Genomic DNA, 13,692 nt, shown 5'->3' on the forward strand with positions numbered 1-13,692 from the left:
AGCAAGGGCTGCATGCAAGGCATGGTCGTAACTAACTATGAGGACACCGAGGTCATGTCTTCGGTTGTTTTGTTTTTTGCATTATCAATGCTGATGCTCATGTAAAAATTCTGGTAAAGTACAAAAGACTCTTTAATTTTCTCTGTTGGTTTGCCGTGTAACACAGATTTGGAGGTTGAATAGTAAATACCAAGCAGTCATATAAATACTACCAGTTATAGCTTGAAACCTCAGTTTGACCTCGCTAGAATGTCAGCTCTGGTTACAATGCTGATTCAAGGGTTTCAGGGATAGAAACATGAGGTAAATGCTTGTAACTTAGAGAGAGGATAGAGTGTTCCCTTGACTCGGTGAAGAACCACCCGCGCAGAGGTGAGACTGAACCGATCAGCATCCAAGGCCAGGAAGCATGTGTTACTTCACCCAAGGGAAAGCTGAAATCAGAATAGATAGTCAAACGATGAGAAACTAGGTCTCTTTGGCTTACAGGGGTCGCCTGCTGGAAGGTTGTCTCGGCAGAACAACCAAGGTTGCAAAAGCTTCACTTCCCTTGCAGGGAGACCGGAGTATTGAAAAGTGATGACAAGTGAGCATGCATGAGGAAGTGTCAAGGAGAGATTTAAGTAAGATAAAGTGAGTAGCATACTCAGAAAAGGAGAAATTGAAGATTCAGAATAGGTTTGGCCGGGGGTCCCCTCTGGCTCACAAAGAACCTTCCTCTCGGAGTACGAGGCAAGTGTGCTTGAACCTTTAAGGCTGGGAAGTGATAGTCACTTCCCCCCAAGAGATGGACCCCTGGCTCCCTGCATCTGAATGACATTTAATATAGAAAAGTGTAAGGTACTGCACGCAGGCAATAAAAATATCCATTATAAATACTATATGGGGGATACTGAAATTGAAGATGGAATCTATGAGGAGTTTATGTTGACTCAGAAATGTCTTCATTTAGACAATGTGGGGAAGCTATTAAAAAAGGCCAACAAAATGCTTGGATACATAGTGAAAAGTGTTGAATTTAAATTAAGGGAAATAATGTTAAAACTTTACAATGCACTAGTAAGACATCATCTAGAATATTGTGTTCAGTTCTGGTCACCTCGCTACAAAAAGGATATTGTTGCTATAGAAAGAGTGCAAAGAAGAGCAAACAGAATTATCCTGGGTTTAAAAGGCATGTCGTATGCAGACAGGCTAAAAGAAGTGAATTTATTCAGTCTTGAACAAAGATGACAACGCGGCGATCTGATTCAAGCATTCAGAATTCTAAAAGGTTTTGACAATGTCGACCCAGGGGACTTTTTCAACTTGAAAAAAGAAACAAGAACCAGGGGTCACAAATGGAGATTAGATAAAGGGGCATTCAAAACAAAATAGGAGGCATTTTTTTACACAGAGAATTGTGGGAGTCTGGAACCAACTCCCCAGTAATGTTGTTGAAGCTGAAACCGTGGGATCTTTCAAGAAGCTGCTTGATGAGATTCTAACAACCAAACAAGCAAGTTGGGCTGAATGGCCTCCTCTCTGTTGGAAACTTTCTTATGTTGTTATGTTTTTAAATTGTTATGTTTTTAAGTTCTCATGTTCGTATGTTCTAAAGTTCTAAATTTCTGAAGTTCTAAAGTATGAATGGCCATGATGACAGGTGAGCAGCAATACACTGAACCACCAAACCACCTAACAGTCTTGTACTTGCACCCTGTGCAAATAAGAAATATTATCAACATACCTTTGTTACATACATACAAATTAATGTTGCATTTTGGAAATACATTTTTAACCTAAATATTCCTAAAACAAATTATTTAGAGTTTGGCAAAAAGTAACGTGCCTAGTTTATTTTTTCTGATTTGACCATGTTTTGGACAGGATGTGAGACACTGTCCCTGGAAGATTGCCTTTCTGTTGTCTTTGCACCTGGCCTGACAGCAAGCTTCCCAGAAGCCAGTCTTGCTTGTGTGAGCTGACTGTGCCTAAGTTCCTCTGATTATTGTGGCTTTAAGACCAGTGCTGATGTTGCACTAAAATATGGATCAAAAGGATATGCATCATATTAACCCTTTTTATTGCAAGCCATTTTAACATTTATTCCTCAATTTCTGATATCAACAATTCTCAATATTGATATCCAATATAGAAATTGATATCAAAAATAAAATTGTTCTCAAAAGTAGAAGTCTTGATATCAAAAAAAGATTTTTTGGTATCAACAACTCTAATTGAATTTAATTAAAAAAAAAATGTAATTGTTAAATTGAGGATTAAATGTTAAACAGCTTGCCATACCTTTTCAACAGCTTTGCTGATCCTTGTGGTGTGTTCTTTGTTCACAGTTTGCATTGAAAGCAAACTCTACTTGTTTTTGTAAAAAAATAAAATAAAATAATTGTATTTTTCCAAAGTTTGCTTTACTATGTTGACTTACAAAGGACTGTTAGTGCTGAAAAGCATATTTGTCTGTAGTCCTGTTAAAGTGAGTTAATGCACCCAGTGCATCGAACGTAAAATGTACTTTATTTTCTTAGTTTTGGGGGGGAACAAAGGTATTATTATTATTATTATTATTATTATTATTATTATTATTATTATTATTATTATTATTATTATTATAATTTTTAACACTGGCTGGGTTTACATGCACTTACAAAATGCCTCCACCGTCATGACTTTGTGACGTAGCACATATCACACGCATTCCTCATGATATAGCAAAATGACATCGCTCAGCTGGGTAGGGCAGGGCCAATCACTTTCTCACACTTAAAATAGCTCAAAAATGGCAAGTGAAGCGAAGCCGGACTCGTGCTCGTATCTCACGAGATTTCAGCAGTCAATGGCATTTGAAGCTATTATTATTAATTATTATTATTTATTCTTTTAAGATGTCCCAGGAACAACACAGCTCCACTTCTTCCAGTGCATACAACCAAAATTAGTTTGAACTATTGCCCTAACATCACTACACCACAGGGTAATAGTTTCCTACATCCCTACACCACAGGGCAATAGTCTCCCTTCTCATATGTGATTGGTTCACATCAGTGTCAGTCCTGCTCCTTTTCAAAGGACCGCACCGCCCTTTCCCTGCACTCCTCACAACAAGAGAAAATGGCCTAACGTGGAAGACGTGCTGAAATGTGATTCTATGACTTAACAGAAAATGAATCACAAAACATACAACAAAAGAAAGATGCTCCAAACACTAAAATGGCAATTAAAACATCACTGTCACTGTTTTCTGACTTTCTGAAATTCAAACAAATTCCACTCAACGATGTAAACAACAGACGGAGATGTAAACAGACAGAGAGCTGGACGCCAAAAAGACTTTAACTATGCGCTATGGACTTCAAAAACATTTTCTTGACTGATTCATATATTAACACCAGAACTGCTGCTCATACCTAAAACCACCACCGGCAGTCATTATGACGGTACATTTTAAACAACATCAATATTAAAATGAAAGACAAACTATCGGATACAACTCAAACGTTTTATTCAAGCACATCATATCAAAAATCTGCACAGCCGAAACACATATTTAAATGAACAATTAGAACATAAGAACATAACAAAGTTTACAAATGAGAGGAGGCCATTCGGCCCATCTTGCTCGTTTGGTTGTTAGTAGCTTATTGATCCCAGAATCTCATCAAGCAGCTTCTTGAAGGATCCCAGGGTGTCAACAACATTACTGGAGAGTTTGTTCCAAACTCCCACAATTTTCTGTAAAAAAAAAAAAAAAAAAAAGCCTCCTATTTTCTGTTTTGAATACCTCTTTATCTAATTTCCATGTGGGACCCCTGGTCCTTGTTTCATTTTTCAGGTCAAAAAAAGTCCTGAGGGATGACTTTGTCTATGCCTTTTAGAATTCTGAATACGTGAATCAGATCCCCTCTTAGTCTCCTTTGTTTGAAGCGTATGTATCCACTTTGCTTTTTTTTTTGTAAAAGTATTCTATCACGATCACCACCTCTCCTTGGAATCTTAACCAATTCAATGGCCAGGAATCTGAGGGAGCAGATGTCATGTTCCATGAAATTAAAATGTATCACTACCGATGATTTAAGGTCACGATTTCTTATAGCACGATTTCTTTTGTGTTCACAAATTCTGTTTTTGCTGTCTCCCTAACTAACTAAGCCTATACTGCACTGTAAGTGCTCTTGGCAACTGAATACTCTCTCTGGTCTCTCAGCTAAACACAGCCTCTACCTTGCTACACTGGACTGAAGATTAAAAAAGCTGCACAGATTCCCCCCGCTGACCTGAACTGGCAAATAAACACTTTGTTGGTTATTTATTTATTTATTTTTTTAAGTTAGAGCACAGGAATGTGCACCACTGCACTGCTACTATGCAGCCTACTAAACCTACCAGCAAGGGAGGATGACATGGTTTGAGGTCCAGGAGTCCCAGGACCGGCGCAGCAGCAGAACAAGAGATAGCCCACACTGCTATTGCTTCTGAGCCCGGATCACCCGTAGTCCAAGCGTTTCCCTGACCCATGTGTGTCCCTTCACCTCCCTCGCAGGTGTCAATCAACTGGGCCTACCTCCTGTTGAATCATGGTTAGATAACCCTCTGCCAGCTGAATCGCCTCATTCAGCAGCACTGACTGGTAGTGCCAAATCCAGGTGGGATTTTTGCTGCTATAGTACATTTCCTATATGACAAATACATGAATAAAACTAACTAAACTTTTCCAGTAGATAAATGTGTGGAAAAGGTATCTGTCTGAGTTTCAGACAGTTTTGTTGGAATGAGTGAGATTTTATAATTGAGTGTTATGTTTTAATTAAATGGTAAAACACAGGCACTGCAGATCTTGTATTTCAGCTTACACTCTAAATACATAAAATAATTTGTAAACAGGTTCTTAAAAGTGAGTGAGGAAGCAACACGAAAGTCATAAAAAACTATTTTTTTTATTGTTTCTTTTTATTAGTTTCTCATAGTTTGAAAGGTTTTACAAGCACTTTTTAGAAAATGCATACACTTCTTACCGTATACAAAAGATTCATCTAGTTAAAACCTTTAAGGTCTCTGTATCAAAATAATAAAAAATTGGCAGGGGAGTTACTCTATCTGAAACCAAGGGATGGCAGTAGCCCAGTAATTCACTAAACAGGAGATTCATCTACTTTATAGATAGGAGTGGAACCCTGGCCCCCTACAGGCATGTTGTGATTTTGGGACTTGCTTATTATACATCAAAATTATTCTATTTTCCTTTTCAGATACTCCTGGCAAACCATATATATATATATATATATATATATATATATATATATATATATATATATATATATATAATGTCACACAATTTTTGTGGTTTATTTGGTCATGTGACCACAAAATACATTGTAAAAAAAAAAAAAAGTTGCTTTTTCATAAAATGTATTATACCTGCATCACATTTAGTCACTATAATGCAAATGTTTGATGGAAAATGTAGAAACTTTTAAGCTGCTGGATGTGCCTGTGCCTATGTGGAACTAGTTTTGGGGGGTTTACATGCTCTAGACCAGGGCTTCTCAAACTCGGTCCTGGGGACCCCCTGTATGTGCTGGTTTTCATTCCAATCAAGCTCTTAATTACTTAACTAGACCCTTAATTAAACTAATAATTTGCTCAATTAGACATTTTTACTTGTTTTCAGCTCTTAACCAGTTGCAGTTCAAGTTACTTATCAAATAGCTAACTTGAAATATGCAACTGTTTAAGAGCTGAAAACAATAAAAAGGTCTAATTAAGCAAATGATCAGTTCAATTAAGGGTCTAGTTAAGTAATTGAGAGCTCGGTTGGAATGAAAACCAGCAGCCAAAGGGGGTCCCCAGAGTTTGAAAAGCCCTGCTCTAGACAGACAGCAGGCCACTTTGACCTTGCCACTTTGAAATATGCAGCCCATGGTCCATAGTACCCGCCCCCCAATTTCATGTGCCCAGTACGCCACCAAAGAATGAGATACCCTGACATAAGTATACATTCTTTTGAAACTGCACAAAATAAGGATTTTAGAAATGTGTAACATGACCTAGCATGTCAATGGTGTGTTACCCATAACCCTTCTGCAATTTGCAGTAATGCTACTGTATATAGCAAAAATCACTTGTTTTACCTTATATTTGGACCTGTGAATCTGATAGCTTTTGTTCCACTGTTAAAAGGACAGTGGTTCTGAATTGTCCCGAGTGTCCCAAATTCAAAAATACAGAGCTCATTGCAGTTCACCAGGTGGTTCGCATGAAGAATATGTGTATTTAGAGTTGGTATGGATACATACTGTCCCTTAATTATTGTCTTACATGATCATTCGGTCTTAATATGCACCATACAAGTGGCCCATCAGGACTATTACATGCATTGTGATACAATTGACTTGCATACAACGATACATATCAGATTGTGACATTAGTGCATCATACACCCCTGACCCACAATACCAAGTCTCAGCAAGAGAATATTTTATCCAAAAAGCAACCAGGTATTTTTACAGATTATCTGTTATTTTCAGTCTGCATTAAAAGGGCTTTAAACAAATCCACAAATAAATACCAATGAAACATAACACATCCAGAATGAGTTTCACAACTTAATAATAATAATAATAATAATAATAATAATAATAATAATAATAATCTTTACCTTTCACACATTCAATGGTAATTTATCTGATCTGCTATTGTTAAACTGGTGTCAGCTCACAACACAATCACTCTGTTAACACCCCCTGAAAAATCCACTCAGACAACCACCTGTGTACATTTATCGCCTCTGGATAATGAGTGGGATCATTCACAGGACACAAAAAAAGATTCATGTTGCCTAACTGGTAATGCTATTTTTATCGACAGTTATAATTCAATAATTCAAGTTTTAAACATGAGCGTTGTCTCACAGCCTCAACATTGTTACTTGCAATGTTTATGATGAAACAGTCTTTTTTTTCATTAGACACCAAGATTTATGCAGATGCAAAAGTATTACAATATAATTATGCAAATAGTGTGGTTGGATCCATTAATGAGTATCTGTGCCAAGTATGACATATTTTCTTAATATATCAGTAGAAAGCCAATTACTTATTTTCAGGGAACTTCCAGAGCTCATAGACATTTTTGACATATTGGGTCAGAGCTGGAAATTAAAAAAAAAAAAAAACCCTTACTCAGGTTATACCAAAATATAATTCTAACTCATTATTTGAGAAAGGGGGTTAGGACACCTTTTGTGCTGACTTCATGGACTCAGTGTTAAACAACATGGCCCATTGCATGGGTACTTTCGAAAAGAAAATGTAACCACACTGGACAGGTAGAGGAAAGGCTGTATGCAGCTGCTGGGGCCAACAAAGCAAAACGCTACTGGTACGACAGAACATTTAAATGTAATGACATTGAAATATGGTTTCAATGGGAAGATGACTATTGCAGGAAAACAGGAAACAAACACAATCATTAAAACTGCAGAAACCATCCTGAAGGCTTTTTTCTTCATGGGATGGATCTCGTCTCTCCCCGGTGAAGATCTCCTCAGGACCCTCAGGATGGAGATGTTACAGAAAATCATGACAATAAACAAGGCAGAAATGTAACCTGTGTATACATAAATAGTGGCATCAAATGCTTCCATGCTTGAGTAGATGGAGAATGCCAAAGTAATGGCCCAAGCAGCAACAGAGCAAAGCACTCTGTACGTGAGTGACTTGAACCCCAGGTAGGTGATTGGATACACCACCGCCATGTAACGCTCCATACAGATACAACAAAGGAACAGGGGCCCTCCATATGCATTGAAGCCATAGAAAAAAAATACTATAATGCGGACAATTCCATTTTGTTGTGCGAAGTAATAATGATATATATCAAGGGGTGTATTTAGGCAATACAAAGCATCCATGACAGCCAGGTTGATTTCAAACACCTCAGCAGATGAGATGGCAGTTTGTTTCCTCAGTAGAATCCACAGCACCATCATATTGGCTGGCAAACCCAGAACTGTAGTTATAACACCCACAGCGGCCTGGAATGCATGTCCATATTTGTCTCTGCATACCAGCGAGTCATTGATATAAAGAGCCGTGGTGATGTTGGGGACCATGGTAGAGTTTGTGGAAAATGAATCCATTGCGTACTGAATGATCCAGCAAGGAATTTTACTGGCCAAAAGGATATTCTAATTAGAGAAAGATTAAAATTAACAACACATATACAATATCTTTCTACATTATTACACTGTAGAGTGGGTCATATCCACTAAGTTTTCATGTTATGGGAGATTTTTACATGAATTTTTGCTTTTTAAGCCAACATACCTAAAAAATGTAGTTATAGTAATTACGTTTTTGTTAATGTGAGTGAAAACATTAAAAACATCAAAGTCAACATTTTAAGATCAGTTGCGTTTTCAGATGAAGAGAAAAGCTACAGAAAATGCTAAATATGAAATACCTGCAAAGACTAGAATCTAACATTATTTCAAGAATATTGCACTAAATATACATTCTCTAAACAGATATTAAACACAGTTTCTCTTACCACAATGTTATGATGTTGTCAGCAGGAATCAACAATTTAAACCCTCTTTGTTGCCATTAGAATGAGATTCTGAACACCAGGGACAGGACTGTCTAACTACTAGGGTAAGCCACGCCCTCATAGAGATATGACCAATTAGGTGGTTTTCACATCAGCCAATCAGCCAATGAGTTTTAGAGCTGAAGTAGAGAAACATTTTGAGAAAATTGTTTTTTCTGTTGCCTTACGAAAAAGCATTCCTTTAGCCACTACAACAGCTTTAAAATCCCCCTCGCTCAAATTACTAAATCCTCTACGCGCTGTGCTTTTCATTTCTTATCCTGTGACATCTCTGCTTTTGACTTTATTTTTACATTTTTATTGTCTGCCGTGTGTTATCTATCAAATATCACATAGCTCAACAGTAGACAGTCTTAACCCTTCTAGTCCATTCCATTGTAAGATTTTGTTCCAATCAGGTTCTTTTATTTAATTGAACTTCAATAGGGTGTTAAAGTTGTAGCTAACAAAATACTAGGGCAGTGCAGATATTCAGGTGTTCCTAGTAATGTGCTTTAAGAACGGTTCAGATGGTATAAATATTTATTTATAATGAATGTGTGGTAATATTCCAGTGTTACGAATGTCAAGAGTCTTGAGTGTGAACAGTGTGTATTGTGTTGAGTGTCAGAACTATTTAAGAATATTATTGTCCTTTAGGACATGCCTCCAACATGTCAGAACTCATGAAGAATATTATTGTTCAATACTTGGCCCAAATTAATATTGCGTTCTTAGGTTCAATCAATGAGGATCAGCAGATTCAAGAAATTGATTAGGAAGGTTCGGGGTCTGCACTTTCCGTCGTAAGAAATGCCTCTGAAAATGCACGATATCACAGATTTCGTGAAAAATATGCATTTTATTTCCCTTACAGTATTTTACATTACTGTACTCTTCACCTCCCCTGTTGATTTCAATAACTTTATCAAGTAGAAGCCGCGTTACAGTAGCTGTACATGGTCCGGCTCAATGCCATGCATTTGGTTACTACAGCAACGGGGTCAAGCAAATACCAGCTTCATGATTGGTGAATTCCTCATACTGTACAATGAATTTTATTATTATTTGTTTATTTAGCAGATGCCTTTATCCAAGGCGACTTACAGAGACTAGGGTGTGTGAACTATGCATCAGCTGCAGAGTCACTTACAACTACGTCTCACCCGAAAGACGGAGCACAAGGAGGTTAAATGACTTGCTCAGGGTCACACAATGAGTCAGTGGCTGAGGGGGGATTTAAACTGGGGACCTCCTGGTTACAAGCCCTTTTCTTTAACCACTAGACCACACAGCCTCCATTTCTACATACTACTAATGTACAGTGTGTATAAAGAAAAACACAAATGTTTTTGTCATTTCAGGTTTTGCAGTTAACATTTCTCCCATGTTTAATACCTGTATTTTGGGATTAGAGGCAGCAAAATAGGCTATGGGAATAATCATTTTAAGTGATATGTCAACATAAGTTTTAAAGGTTTACAAAACTTGAAAATGTTGCCTAATTTGTCATTCAAGGTTGTTTTTTTTAAAAAATCTATTTTGTCTGCTTGTTACTTTTTTTCGCAGTCAACACAGACCATTTTAAACGTCTTGTTTCCAGCAGAAGTTTATTACATTTTTAGAGAATTGAATTGCAGTGTGCATTTTAGGCTAAAATTTTTCAGCATTGGTTTTTGGGTGATGTTCTTGATAAACTATCAGTGATAACACATTTTAGGCAACTTAAAGCAGTAGAATATAATGTAAATAGATTTTTTTTTAATAAAATGTCAGTTTCGTGAAACTACGTGAAATGCATTGTTTTTTTTATTGTCATTCGTGAATTTCTTTTAAAAATACAGTGAATTTTCTGGGCCCCTATATGACTGCTGCCATAATGCTTTTTCCTATCAGCTGCTGAGAGAGATGGAGCCCATGTTCTTTTTTAAGCAGCACTTCTTAAACACCTTTGCAGAGGTGTGTCGTTGTTTGGAATCATCCAATTAAAGTTTATCCAGCCAGATGATGTAGAGAAGTGAACACTCCTCCTTTCCATGTTTCATCCCTTCCTGATAACTGACATTGATTATGATACAAAAATCAGACAGTTATTACATAAAGGTTACCAAGAGGACACATTCTGTGGAACTCAGGGTTTGCAGCGTGTCAGAAGGGACCCATAAATAGCGTCTTTGACTCTGATGAGTCAGTAAGGCCATAGAACCCTCACTTTACCCCTAATAACAGACATTTACACTGTGGGAAGAGTGGCAAGTCAACCTAAAAGGTTCTGTAGAGAAATATGATGCTCAGGACAAACCCCATGACATGAAAATTGTGAGATAAGAAAACTTTTATTGATGAGTATGCGATAAACATAAACAATTTTGGCATCAAACCCTCTTGGATTGAGGATCCACTACCTGGATGAGATAGGAGACCCCTCTAAAAGATTATACCTATAAAAGCTGATGGGGGGAGGTGGTGCCCCCGCCTCGGCCAGTGAGGCGAGGTTTGTCAAAGAGGGAATAGCCCTTTGTGGTGGCTAGATGCAGCGAGTGCATGTCGTTTACAGAGTGACAGGTTTCAGCTAGACAGAGAAGATCAAGATTGGTATCAGTTATAAGTTAGCTGAGAAGCAGAGATTTATTAGTCAGAGAATGACAACTGAAAAAGGAGATTTTCAAATTTGTAGCAGGCAACGTAGAGGGAGAAGGAGTTCGTAACGGTATGTGCAGCAGGTACTTGCCAGTGTTCTTTCTGGGAGTGGAGAAAGAGTGAGCTCGCTTTGTCCAGGGGATCCAGACGTTAGGTGTCAATGTAGGAATGAGGCCTCTAGTAGCCACTCCACCTGTCCTTGCTCTGACTGCCACAGCTCAGACTGCTCTTGGACGTGTGGCCCTTAGACTGCCACAGCTCTGCTCTTGGACGTGTGGCCCTTAGACTGCCACAGCTCTGCTCTTGGACGTGTGGCCCTTAGACTGCCACAGCTCAGACTGCTCTTGGGCGTGTGACCCTTAGACTGCCACAGCTCAGACTACTCTTGGACGTGTGGCCCTTAAACTGCCACAGCTCAGACTGCCCTTGGATGTGTGGTCTTTAGACTGCCACAGCTCAGACTGCCCTTGGACGTGTGGCCCTTAGACGGCTGGTGCTTAGAATGACTGGCGTTCTAAGACACTGTTTGCCAATTTATACTATCCTGTAGGCACAGCCCAGCACAGTTTACAAAACTTAAATTACAATTTTTAAAGGCAGGGATAGTTACCCCAGCAACAGCAATTTTAACTAGTAGCAGGAGGAGGGAGGGATGCTGTGATGAAGGTGAACAAACAAAAACAATATTTTATTAATTCTATTATCATGATATATAAATTAATTATGCTTTTAATCTTAGGAGTTTTGTTCTAGGTTTGGGGGAATGTATAGATAAAGAAATACAAGTGAAATGTACAGGTAGTGACAAAAAAATGGAAACATCAATGTAAAGTCACTTAACAGGGCGTCGGGCCACAATGGTATCCCGCTCTGTGGAGTTCTCGGAGGACCGTTTTTGATGAAACTGGCTGCTCGCAGTCAATTGATCTGCAGTTGCTCGCTTGTTTTGCCTTGCACCTTGAATTAATGCATATCACGATCCTGGAGTATGTGCTTCCGCCCACTGTTGCCCTTTGCTGATGATGTCTTTCCCTCCGAGTTCCATGCCGACATCACCTTAGACACCGTTGCTCGTGAAACATCAGCAAGTTGAGCTGTCTTGGTCACTGAAGCTCCTGCCAAACGCACCCCAAAAATCACCCCTCTTTCAAAGTCACTGAGGTATCCTCTTGCAGCCATGCTAGCCATAATTATAGGCAACCAGGCCTGTCCAGCATTTTTACACATGACCCTAAGCATGCTGGGATGTTATTTGCTTAATTAACGCATGAGCCACACCTGTGTGGAAGCCCTTGCTTTTAATATACTTGGAGTATAGCAGCTGGGAGCTTTTTTACACTCACTGAAAATACTATCACAAATGCAAAATAAATAAATAATAACTTTAATAATGTTGTAGCAGTGCCCTTGCCCTGGCTATGCCCTCTTGTAACAGTGTCTCTCCCTCTCACAGTGAGCTGCCTCGTGGACTCCAGCTGCCTTGACAGTGCTTCTGAGGATACATGGTGCAGTAAGACCAGCAACCTGAATAGCAATGTCTCAATACCACCTGTGCACTGGGACCATGCAGCAGCGCTTTCAGATACGCCAACAGCTGTACCCTGCTGCGTCTTAACGAGTGCACAGGTTTTGCAAATAAAGGTTAATTGCACTGTTTGTGAACATGATGCAGCCGTGCAATTTCTTTTGCTGACATATTGGGCAGCAGTGTGGAGTAGTGGTTAGGGCTCTGGACTCTTGACCGGAGGGTTGTGGGTTCAATCCCCAGTGGGGGACACTGCTGTTGTACCCTTGAGCAAGGTACTTTACCTAGATTGCTCCAGTAAAAACCCAACTGTATAAATGGGGAATTGTATGTAAAATAATGTGATATCTGTATAATGTATAATGTGATACCTTGTAACAATTGTAAGTCGCCCTGGATAAGGGCGTCTGCTAAGAAATAAATAATAATATATCAACATATCTTGAAAGAGAAAACACAAAAAAGACTGCAAAGTGTGTCCAATGTTTGGTTTTGATTTAAAAGAGGAGTAACTAAACTTTAAAATCAATTTCCTAACATCTTATTAGCAGTATTTACATTAAAGAGGGCCCAGTGATAAAGATATAGGAGGCTGTGTGGTCCTGTGGTTAAAGAAAAGGGCTTGTAACCAGGAGGTCCCCGGTTCAAATCCCACCTCAACCATTGATTCTTTGTGTGACCCTGAGCAAGTCGCTTAACCTCCTTGTGCTCCGTCTTTCAGGTGAGACGTAATTGTAAGTGACTCTGCAGCTGATGCATAGTTCACACACCCTAGTCTCTGTAAGTCGCCTTGGATAAAAGCGTCTGCTAAATAAACAAATAATAATAATAATAATAATAATAAAGAGGTATGAGAATGGATGAGATTAATTTTAAAACTTCAAATAAAAAAAATCTATTACATCTGTTCAAGAAACACGCATTGTTCAAAACCCTGTATTTCA

Source organism: Acipenser ruthenus, chromosome 1, assembly GCF_902713425.1.
Source record: "Acipenser ruthenus chromosome 1, fAciRut3.2 maternal haplotype, whole genome shotgun sequence".
NCBI classification, from domain to species: Eukaryota; Metazoa; Chordata; class Actinopteri; order Acipenseriformes; family Acipenseridae; genus Acipenser; species Acipenser ruthenus.